We start from the raw sequence: 11,684 nt of genomic DNA on the forward strand, positions 1-11,684 counted from the left end.
TTTTAGGTATACGTTGTCATATTTTACCTCCTTTTTAAAGTGAGTTCCTTGACTGATTTTTTTATAGAAATACTCATTTTTACTGCTTTTGTGTTTCCTACCTTCCTACTTTCACTTTTGCTCTTTCTTTTCCACTCACAGAGTCCCGTTTAGTATTTCTTGCAGGGCTGTTTTCATGGTCATGAACTCCTTTAATTTTTTATCTGTGAAACTCTTTATTTCTCCTATTTTGATTGTTAACCTTGCCGGATAGAGTATTCTTGGCTGTGGATTTTTCCCACTTATGCCATTCTCTTCTGGCTTGAAGAGTTTCTGCTGAAAAATCTACCTTATGGGTTTTCCATTTTAAGTAACTGTCTTCTTTTGTCTTGCTGCTTTTAAGATTTTTTTCCTTATCACTATATTTTGCCAGTTTAATGATAATATGTCTTGGTGTGGGTCTGCTTTTGTTGATTTTTTTTTTACTCAATATTTTATATGAACATGTTAAAACTTAACTTTGTAGCCACCTTTACTCATTATTACTGAAAGCTAACTCCCATTGGAACTTATTTGCCGGTAGAAGGGACGAAACCAGAATGTTCAAGACATTCTAAAATTTTGAAAAAGAATCATGCATCCCATTGATCACTATGTGTGCCTCCCAAATGCTGATCTTCCATAATCCCAGTCCTTGGTACTTCTTTCAATGCTGGGATTGTTGATTACTCTGATCCCATATTTCCTTCCTCTTTTCTCTTGATCCCTCACCTATGTATGTCCACAAAGGACTTAACACCATGGAAAGTTCAGGGTAGTTTTGTAGGAATTTTTGGTTTGTAGTCCATTAGTTTCTTAATGTCCCCAAAGAGCCATGCCCTCTGGTCCCAGGCAAAGCCTACAGAAGTCAATTGGATGGAAATGGCTGCCCCTCTGTCATTCTGTGAAATTCCACCATCCAAGCTGGAGTTGGGGTTGGGTTGATTCCAGGTAAATCAGTTACAGAAGTTGGGACTTGCTTGGTGCCAGCAGCAAACTTTGCTTAGTTTGGTAGTAAATAAAACAAGTCATTCACATAAACTGAAAATTGAGGGTGTAAATGAAGCAGTGGTGATAGAAAGGGATTCTAAGAGACAGTCAGTGTTTCCTTGGTTTGAACTTCAGGGCCACACTGTTGATGCAAAACCTGTGACCACTAGGCCCGAGTCCATCAGGAAACACGTAGCCAAGATGGGCTTCACACTGCTTGCAGACAACCTCGGTGCTAGTTAATCCTAATGAGATGTCCACATGTCTCCGGATGCCCATGTCCCTTTCATCAGAGCCAGACGCCCCATGTGCCTCCGAAAACTCAGGCCACCTGGTGCCCAGCAGTACTTTTTTTCGGAACTGAAGAGTGGGCTGTCACAGCACACACAGTGATACATTCCTGATTCCTTGTTATTCAGATAGACCCCACTGAAAGGCGCTTCCGTTCCTTTTTCTCTCGTAACATAGAACTGCTCTGGAGTCAGCTTCTTTTGCCATTCACTCTTGGTGAGAGATGGCCCATGCTTTGGGAGAGACCCTGCATCCTTGGGACCGGCCCCAGCGCCGCCTCTGCCCGCTGGGCCCCCCACTGCCCGCAGGGGCGCCCCTTGAAAGGGCAAACCCCGGAGCACACGGAGCAGGCGTGCCATGACGCCGAACGTGGGGACCCCGCAGACTGCTTTTGTTGATTTTGATGGGAGTTCTTTGCCTCCTGGATCTGGGTATCTGTTTCCTTCCCCAGATTAGGGAATTTTTCAGCTGTTTCTTCAAATAAATTTTCTGCCTCCTTTTCTCTGTCTTCTTCTTCTGGAACTCCTATAATACAAATGTTACTACATTTGATGGAGTCAATCTTCATGTCCCATAATTCTCTCTTTTGTTCAGCTTCATTATTTTCCATTATTTTGTTCTCTTTGTCACTAATTCATTCCTCTGCTTCTTCCTGCTGCTCTTCATTGCATCAAGCCTATTTCCAACTTCATTTATTGCATTATTCATCTCTTACTGATTCTTTTTTACCTCTTTTATCTCTGTAGTAAGGATTTCATTGATGCCTTCTGTTGTTTTCTCAAGCCCAGTGAGTATCCTTATGATTTTGCTCTAAGTTCTTCATCAGGCATGTTACTTATATCTGTTTTGCTTAGATCTCTGGTCTTGGCCTTATCTTGTTCTTTCACTTGGGATAAATTCCTCCACCTTGGCGTTTTGTTCTAAGTATCTGCCTTCTTCTCTGTGTTAGAAAAGCCAGTTATGTCTCTTGCTTCTGAAAGTAATGGCTTTATGAAGAAGAGGTCATGTAGTGTCCAGGGCCTAGTACTTCAGGGAGTGTCTCTGGTGTGTGCTGCATGCGATCTGCTGTTGTGTTTTGGCTGCTCTGTCCTTCAGGCCAGTCATCTGCCCAGCTCTACTTGCCTGCAGTGGGCAGTGTTTGGTCCCTGGCCTGAATGTGGTGGCTTTTAACTAGGTGTGCTCTGGCCTGCTTGTGAAATGAGACCTGTCACCACGTCCACCAGAACTTAGGCCCTGCAGAATTCTTGTTGGGAGATGTGGTGTGGGCAGGGGTTTGTGCTGGTCTTCTGGGGAAGAGGCCCAATGTGCTGCGACTGAGGCAAGCCTGACTGAAAAGGACAGTCCTGCCAGAGCACAAGAGGGGTGGGACTTGGTGTAAGCAAGTTAGGCAGCCAGTGTCTATGCAGCTTCCCTCAGGTGGCTCTGTGTTCATGCTGAGGGGCAGGGGAGGGAAATGGCCCCAGCCAGGTCCTTTGTTCCCGGTCTCTCTCTCTCAACATTGCCTATTAGGGGCATGCTCCTAGAAGAGCAAGTAATCTCCCCACTGTGTGTCCCTAGGCTTGATTTCCCCATCGGTCAGGGGAGAGTCTGAGTGAGTTTCCACACTGTATGCCCCTAGGTTGTTTACCTGCCTTCTCTCCAGGAGCAGCCTGGATGCCTCCACACTGGAGCCCAGTCCAGCCTGCCAATACTTTAAAAAACTTCAGGATTGGGGCACCTGGGTGGCTCAGTTGCTTAAGCATCTGCCTTTGGCTCAGGTCATGATGCCTGTCACCTCCCCCCCGCCGCCCCTGCTTCTGCTTGCTCCCTTTCTCTGTCAAATAAATAAATAAAATCTTTAAAAACAAAAGCAAAACAAAAAACAAAAAAACTTCAGAATTTGAGCCCTGTTGTGGCAAGAAGTCACAAATTTCAACCCTTCTTGTTGTCCAAGCCAATGACCATAGAAAAACATTCTCCTTGTGTGTTCCCCTGTGTGCTCTTCTCTCTCTCTCCCTTCTCTACAACCATGGCTCCCTCCCCCCTGCAGCACCATGTGTCTGCACTTCCTACCTTCTTCAATGTGGCCTCTTCTCTCCATTTAGTTGTGGGGTTTGTTCTGGGAGTCTTCAGATTGATTTCTGGGGTATTTAGGATGATTTGATAGTTACTTAGTTGTGTTCATTGGATGCTGTGAGCCTAGGGTCCCCCTACTCTGCTGCCATCATCCCCCTTGTGTGATCCTTTCTCTTGATGAAGGGACCAAAAAGCACTCATGTTCAGTCTCCCAGGGCTCCTGTCATATTGTCATCCTTTATTCATTCATTCCACTAACATTTTCAAGACTTCCATCAAAAACACAATTTAATATTTTTTCTCATGAACCCCACATATTGAAAGAGTTTTGCCCATTGCACTTATCAAGTAAGAATTTATTCTTTTCCTATTTGTAATTAATCAAAAACATATTTGACCACCAGCTAGAGTTCTGATCAGCATGAGGAGACTAGGGTGCTCTCTAATGCTGGCCCACGTTGGGGAGGGCGATGGGGAAGGGTACAGTCATGGTCATGTAACTGGGTGGGGCCCATGGGTGTGAGAGTGCCTGGTTCCGGGGGCCGCAAACAGATCAGGTTTGGCCACTCACCACTGACAAAATACAAAGGCAGAGAGTGGGTGGCAGTGAAACAAGAAAATAATTTGTTTCAATGAGACCAACACCAGGAGGACTGGGACTAGCATCTCAAAGGCTGTCTCCAAAGCGCTGCAAATACTTGTAGGTTCATACAAGGAGAAGTATATATGGAGAAGGTGAGACAAACGTCAGTGAGTAGGTGCAGGTGGGCAGTAAAGGTCAGCTGGATCATTGTCTTGGGGTCAATCTTGGGCAAGGTCTTGCCGCCTCAGGGCAGTCCCTATTGCTTGAGGGGGTGGTTTCAGTTCCCATCCAGGGATGCTTTGCCCGCGGGGTCTTTTGCCTGAATTGAGAGATTAGCTGCAAAGAACTTCATCAGTTAGAAAGGACCGACTGAGGTCAGAATGGAGCAGTTGAAATCCTCTGTCAGACGTGTTGAAGCAGCTCCCACCTCCGAGACTACCTTCTCCTCGCTGTGTCCTCAGCCCCAGCCTGGGAACCACGGGCTTCTAATTTGCACCCCATGGGACAGAAGTCTGGGCAATCGGGCTGTAGCAAGAGTGTGAAACTGGGTGGGGAGATGTGTGTTCTCTTCCCAGACCTGTGACCTCCCTAGTCCTGAGTACCCTCCCCAGGGCTTGATTTCCCCATCTGTCAGGGGAGGGCCCTAGTGAGATAACCTCCAGATTTCCCTCCAGGCTCTGACCTTTTAGATGTTAAACCCTGGACTCAGGAGAGTGGAGGTGAGAGTGTGACAGAAACCAGTAGCACAATCGGTAATCAGAACTGCTCCCACTGGTCCCACTGGGCTTGTCTGAGAGACACTGCTCCCTGTGGGGATGAAAGACAACGCCAGGCCAGAGCAGGGCTGTTTGGTCACACCAAGACGGCCAGGGTGGACATGCTGGAGCACCCCATACATACACATGCGCACTCACACACGCGTGTGAACAACATGCACGCGTAAACGTGCATGTGCCCATTCATCTACATGTGCATGTGTATGCACACACACACAAACACACTCATCCCAAGTGCTATATGCTACACAGCACCAAGTTTGCAGACCTGCCTGCTTCTCTGCCCTGGATCACCAGCTACCGTTTCTTGGCATCTGTCTGGAAGGCTGAGTATGGGGCTTCCTGCTGGCCCAGATATTTCAGCGTCTCTGAGTGGGCTGAGTCCACTGGTCTGCAGCCTGCTTTTCAAGAGCAGACAGACATCAGGCGAGGGATGCAGGCTTTCCTCTGTAACTGTGCTGCTTGGGGTCTCCACTGCTGCTTCCCATTTGGTAATAGCGCATGAATCTTAGTTCTTCTCCTGTATCTGCCACAGGATGACGGAGGCGGGCAAAAAGGGGGCTCGCGTTGCCGATGGGTAGGAGAAGGGGAGTGACGGGGTGGGGGGGCGGTGGATAGACAGCCAGCTGATGAGAGGAGCTGACTCCATATTGGCCCACCAGGGGGAGACCTTGGAACATTCACATCTGTATCCCTTCATTTACCCTGCACCTCCTGGGCTCAAGAGGGTTTCTGGAAAGGATGAATAGATGCCTAACTAGATGAGGGAGATAAGGACCTGAAGAGACAAAGGAAGGAGGAAGGCAGGTGGGGGAGGGGAGGAGATGAATAAACCTAAACTAGTGGGGACAGGCTTAGGGGGAGCTTTTCTTTTTACATGCTAATTAAAAAGGTTGACACTGTGGGGCCTGGTAAGAACACTACATTGCAGACATGGCATTTCTTTAACTTCCTATTTCCTCTCGAGATGAACTCTGTCCCTGTCATGCTGTGACCCTGGGCAATCTCTCTCTGAGCCTAAGTTTTCCCATCACTAAGCTGGGCCTTCCTTTCCCTCAAGTGTCATCAAGAGATTCAGGTGAAATAATGGAATGAGAATACTGCTTTGGAAAACAAACATATGTGCCTAATCGCAGGGATGACATGCACACACTAAAGCTGAAAGATGGTGTGGTACAGTAGTTATGACTCAGGCTCCCAAGTCAGATTGCCTGAGTTCCCATCCCAACTTTTCCCCTTACCAGCTGTGGGACCTCAAGCAACTTCCTTAACTTCTCTGTGCCGCAGTTACTTCATCTGTGAAGCAAGCATGATGATAACAGTATCTGCCTCATAGGTTTAGTGTTATGTGTGTTGACAGAGGTGCTTGGTCGCTGGTCTATGGTACATAGGGAGACTATTACAATATGCAGTACTACAGTCAAGCCACTAGTGCACTCTGCTGATCTGAGTCAGAACAAAAGAAAAACAAGGGAATCTCAGTTAAAAGAGCTGTAGGAGGGCGCCTGGGTGGCTCATTTGTTAAGCGGGTCATGATCCCAGGGTCCTGGGATCGAGCCCCGCATCGGGCTCCCTGCTCCGAGGGAAGCCCGCTTCTCCCTCTCCCACTCCCCTGCTTGTGTTCCTTCTCTCGCTGTCTCTCTCTCTGTCAAATAAATAAAATCTTAAAAATAAATAAATAAATCTTAAAAAAAAAAAAGCTGTAGGAATCTGAAGAGAGACAGTGTTTTATCTCTAATTTAAAATTTTCCCCAGTGCTACGGATTTGTGTACATATGTTTTAGTTTCACTATGTGACCATTTCATTGTGGTGTCATGACTTGTTGCTTTGTGACTTAAGTTTTTTAAACATTTCATTACTGTTCTTGAATAGATAATACATCCACAGGGCACAAAATTTGCAAGGTTGCTGTGACATGTCCTGGCTGAGGCACAGGGCTCATGCATGCATCCGGTGCCCACTTTGGGCAGAAAGAAAGGCTGGGGACTTGAGTGGAACCTTGGCCCAGAGGCAGCAAGTTCACTCCCAGCCCTGGCTCCAGGGGCACTGGCCAGTCTGGCTGAGGAGGACTGCAGGGTCAGAGAGGCAGATGGATAGGGACCAGGGGACAAGGAGAAAGAAGGACACAGGGAAACGAGAAAGAAGCCAGGTTAGTGTTTAAAAAAGAAGACAACAGACCCAGAATGGAGTCCTTTATGCTAAGCCCCAAGTCACCAAACTGAGACTTAATTTACAGTTTTGGCTCTCCTAGAAATGGAATCTTAAATCAGCCAGTCAGGAATTACCTGATCAGGGCGCCTGAGTGGCTCAGTTGGTTAAGCGACTGCCTTCAGCTCAGGTCATGATCCTGGAGTCCTGGGATCGAGTCCCGCATCGGGCTCCCTGCTCAGCAGGGAGTCTGCTTCTCCCCCTGACCCTCCCCCCTTTCATGTTCTTTCTCTCTCATTCTCTCTCTCAAATAAATAAATAGAATCTTAAAAAAAAAAAAGGAATTACCTGATCAGCACTAGCAGCTAATCTGCCTGATAGATAGACCCCTGTCATCTAAAGGAAATTGACCTTGCCATATCGAATCTACTTTTTGCTCGTACAACTTCCTTGTTCACCCTCCCTTCTGCCTATAAAAGTGTTTTGTTTTGTACAGCTCCTCAGAGCTCCTTCTGTCTGCTAGGTTGGATGCTGCTCGAATCATTAAAGAAAGCCAATAAGAGGGGCACCTGGCTGGCTCAGTGATTGAGCATGCAACTCTTGATTTTGGGGTCATGAGTTCAAGCCTAGCCTCACATTGGGTGTAGAGATTACTTAAGAAAAATGAAAGAAAGCCAGTAAGAGCTTTAGAATGTTCTCAGTTGGGGGCACCTGGCTGGCTCAGTTGGAAAAGCATGTGACTCTTGATCTCATGGACTTTGATCCCACATTGAGTGTAGAGATTACTGAAAAAAAAAAAAAATTGTGCTCAGTTGAATTTTTTTTTTTAACAAGAGGATAATTCCAACCTGAAAACAAGAATATCTAGAGATTAAATCATTTCTGAATCAGCTAAAATCAATGGATGGGGCTTGTTGGGATTGAACTAGGTGTTTACCAACAGGAAAAGCTCCTAGGATCTCTTTTCTTTTTAAATTGAGGTAAAATTGGTAAATAACATTGTATGTTTCAGGTATACATTATAATTCAACATTTGTATGTGCTACAAAGTAATCACCACTAAAGTCTACTTACCATTATCAGCATAAAACTGAGTCCCTTTATCCAGTTTTGCTTGCCTCCCCACTCCCTCTCCCTTCTGGTAAACCTCTATCTGTTCTCTGTATCCATGAGCTTGTTTTTGTTTTTTGTTTTTTTAGATTCCATATATAAATGAATTCTTACAGTATTTGTTTTCCTCCATCTGACTTCTTTGCTTAGCATAATACCTTCGAGGTCCATCCATGTTGTCACAAATGGCAAGATTGCATTCTTTTTTTATCACTGAGTAATATCCCATTGTATGTATGTATATATGTATGTAAATACCATCTTCTTTATCTATTCATCCATAGATGGACATTTAGGTTGTTTCCATGTCTTGGATATTATAAATAATGATGCAGTAGATGGGGCGCCTGGGTGGCTCAGTTGTTAAGTGTCTGCCTTCAGCTCAGGTCATGATCCCGGGGTCCTGGGATCGAGCCCCGCATCCAGCTCCCTGCTCTGCGGGAAGCCTGCTTCTCCCTCTCCCACTCCCCCTGCTTGTGTTCCCTCTCTTGCTGTGTCTCTCTCTGTCAAATAAATAAATAAAATCTTTAAGAAAAAAATAATGCAGTAGACATGGAGGTTAGGTATCTTTTTGAGTTAGTGTTTTCATTTTCTATGGATAAATACCCAGAAATGGAAAAGCTGGATCATATGGTAGTTCTATTCTTTTTTTTTTTTTTTTTTAAGGAATCTCCATACTGTTTTCCACAGTGGCTGCCCCAGTTCACGTTCCCACCACCAATGCATGAGGGTTCAGCTTTCTCTATATCTTCTCCAACACTTGTTTCTTGTCTTTTTGGTAATAGCCATTCTAACCAGTGTGAGGTGATATCTCATTATGGTTTGAATGACATTTCTCTAATAATTAGTGATGTTCAGCATCTTTCTGTGTGCCTGTTGGCCATGTGTGTCTTCTTTGGAAAAATGTCTATTCAGATCCTCTGCCCATTTTTTAATTGGGTTGTTTGGTGTTTTGTTGTTGATTTGTATGAGTTCTTTAAATATTTTAGATCTTAATCCCTTGTCAGATATATGATTTGAAAAAAATCTTGTCCCATTCATTAGGTTGTCTTTTCATTGTGATGATGGTTTCTTTCACTTTGTGGAAGCTTTTTAGTCTGATTTAGTCCCATTCGTTTATTTCTGCTTTTGTTTCCCTTGCTTTTGAAGTCAGATCCACAAAAATGTCACTAAGACCAGTGTTGAGGAGCTTACCACCTATCTTTTCTTCCAGGAATTGTATGGTTTCAAGTCTTACATTCAGATCTTTAATCCATCTTTTTAAAAAATCTTTAATCCAGGGCACCTGGGTGGCTTAGTCGTTAAGCGTCTGCCTTCAGCTCAGGTCGTGATCCCAGGGTCCTGGGATCGAGTCCCACATCGGGCTCCCTGCTCAGTGGGAAGCCTGCTTCTCCCTCTCCCACTCCCCCTGCTTGTGTTCCCTCTCTCACTGTGTCTCTATCTGTCAAATAAATAAATAAAGTCTTTAAAAAAAAAATCTTTAATCCATTTTGAGTTAATTTTTGTGTATGTTTTAAAATAGTGGACTATTTTCATTCTTTTGCATGTGACCATCCAGGTTTCCCAACACCATTTATTAAGGAGACTGTCCTTTCTCTATTGTATGTTTTTGGGTCCTTTGTCATAAATTAATTGGCCATATGTGTGTGGGTTTAATTCTGGGTTCTCGATGGTATTTCATTGATCCATGCATCTATTTTTATGTCAAATCAGACTGTTTTCATTACTGTAGCTTTATAGTATAGTTTGAAATCAGGGAGCATGATTTTCTAACCTCCAGCTTTGTTCTTCTTTCTCAAGATTGCTTTGGCTACTCAGGATCTTTTGTGGTTCCAAAAAAATTTTAGAATTATTTTTTTTAAGATTTTATTTATTTAATTGACAGAGAGAGACACATTGAGAGAGGGAACACAAGCCAGGGGAGTGGGAGAGGGAGAAGCAGGCTTCCCACTGAGCAGGGAGCCTGATTCAGGGCTCGATCCCAGGATCCTGGGATCATGACCTGAGCCAATGGCAGACACTTAACGACTGAGCCACAGAGGTGCCCCAAATTTTAGAATTATTTTAGTTCTGAAAAACTCCCTTGGAATTTTGATAGGGATTGCATTGAATCTATAGGCTGCTTTGGGACATTTTAACAATATTAATTCTTTGGATCCATGAGCACAGAATATTTTTCCATTTATTTGTATCTTCTTCAATTTCTTTCATCAGTGTCTTATAGCTTTCAGAACACAGATCTTTTCATCTCCTTGGTTAAGTTTATTCCTAGGTATTTAAGTCTTTTTGATGTAATTGTAAATGGGATTGTTTTCTTAGTTTCTCTTTCTAATAGTTCATAATTAGTGTATAGAAAGATTTTAGATTTCTGTATTTTGATTTTGTATCCTGCAACTTTACTGAATTCATTTATTAGTTTGAACAGTTTTTAGTGGAGTCTTTGGAGTTTTCTCTATATTATGTCATCTGCAGACAGTGACAGTTTTACTTCTTCCTTTCTAATTTGGATACCTTTTATTTCTTTTTCTTGTCAAATTGCTGTGGTTAGCACTTCTGATACTATGTTGAATAAAAGTGGCAAGAGTGGGCATCCTTCTCTTGTTCCTGATCTTTGAGGAAAAGATTTCAGCTTTTCATCATTGAGTATGATGTTAGCTGTGGGTTTGTCATGTATGCCCCTTACTATGTTTAGGCACATTCCCTCTATACCCACTTTGTTGAGAGTTTTTATCATAAGGGGATGTTGAATTTCGTCAAATGCTTTGTCTGCATCTGTTGAGATGATCCTCTGATTTTTATCCTTCCTTTTGTCAGTGTGGTGTATTACCTTGATTGATTTACAGATGTTAAGCCACCCTTGCACCAGGGTCCACAGAGCAGCCTTGGGAGAGAAGGAAGCTGCCCATGGAAGAAAAGCAGGCCTAGTCCTATCACAGACCACTAGCGGGGAGTAAGGATGCACAGGGTCTTGGTGGTGATCACGAGGCGGGCTCCATTAGGTCCACAATGCATGTGCCCCAGACCCAGCAGATCCCCTCATTTCTACTCTACAGAAACACATGCTGATGAGCACAGGGAGACAGTGGAAGGTTTGGTGCAGCACTGGAAATTGGAAACATTATTTAGCATATCTATATATGGAAGTCTGTATGCCATAGAAAAAGGCCTGGAAGGAGCCCAAAGCTGATAATGGTATTGTCCCTAGGAGGGCACTGGGCTTGGGGCAGTTGACAGGGGACTTAGGCAACATTTTTTTGGTGCTTTAAACAGGAGAATGCTTCTGGGTATTGCTTGTTTGAACTAAATTAATATGTTTTTCTTATACTTGAAATTGATCCGCAAAGAGGAGGGATTTGGGCAAAAGGAGAGAAAGCAGAGAGGTTTGGAGGTGAAGGAGGAGCCATGAGATGACAGGGAGAAAGATGGGCAGAGAGGCTCTTTTGGACTCTGGTGAATGACACGCAATCTAATTCGCCCTCCAGCTCCTCTTCCAGGCTCTTCAGCAAGGACTCAAACAGCTTTTTGATTCATTATTGGATGTTGGGCTTTTCTTTCAAATGTAAAACTGAGATCACCCACAAGGCAGACTGGCATTATTCATGGAGAACCTTCTATGGTGGAGCCTGGGCGTATAGGGGGCAGTAAGAGTTCCACAGTGACCTTTACTACCTTGAGATAAATCACTCAAGGAGCCAGAAACAAAGGGTTGTGG

The 11,684-nt window shown here is 44.2% G+C and overlaps 1 pseudogene; it reads right to left on the reverse strand.

Annotated features, from left to right (window-relative positions):
* Positions 1-1,116: 1,116 nt before the first annotated feature.
* LOC114206267 (methionine-R-sulfoxide reductase B2, mitochondrial pseudogene) lies at positions 1,117-1,658 on the reverse strand (annotated as a pseudogene).
* Positions 1,659-11,684: the final 10,026 nt, after the last annotated feature.

This window comes from Eumetopias jubatus, unplaced genomic scaffold (genome assembly GCF_037043125.1).
Source record: "Eumetopias jubatus isolate StellerSeaLion01/CBP00866 unplaced genomic scaffold, mEumJub1_p1.0 scaffold_7, whole genome shotgun sequence".
Taxonomy (NCBI): domain Eukaryota; kingdom Metazoa; phylum Chordata; class Mammalia; order Carnivora; family Otariidae; genus Eumetopias; species Eumetopias jubatus.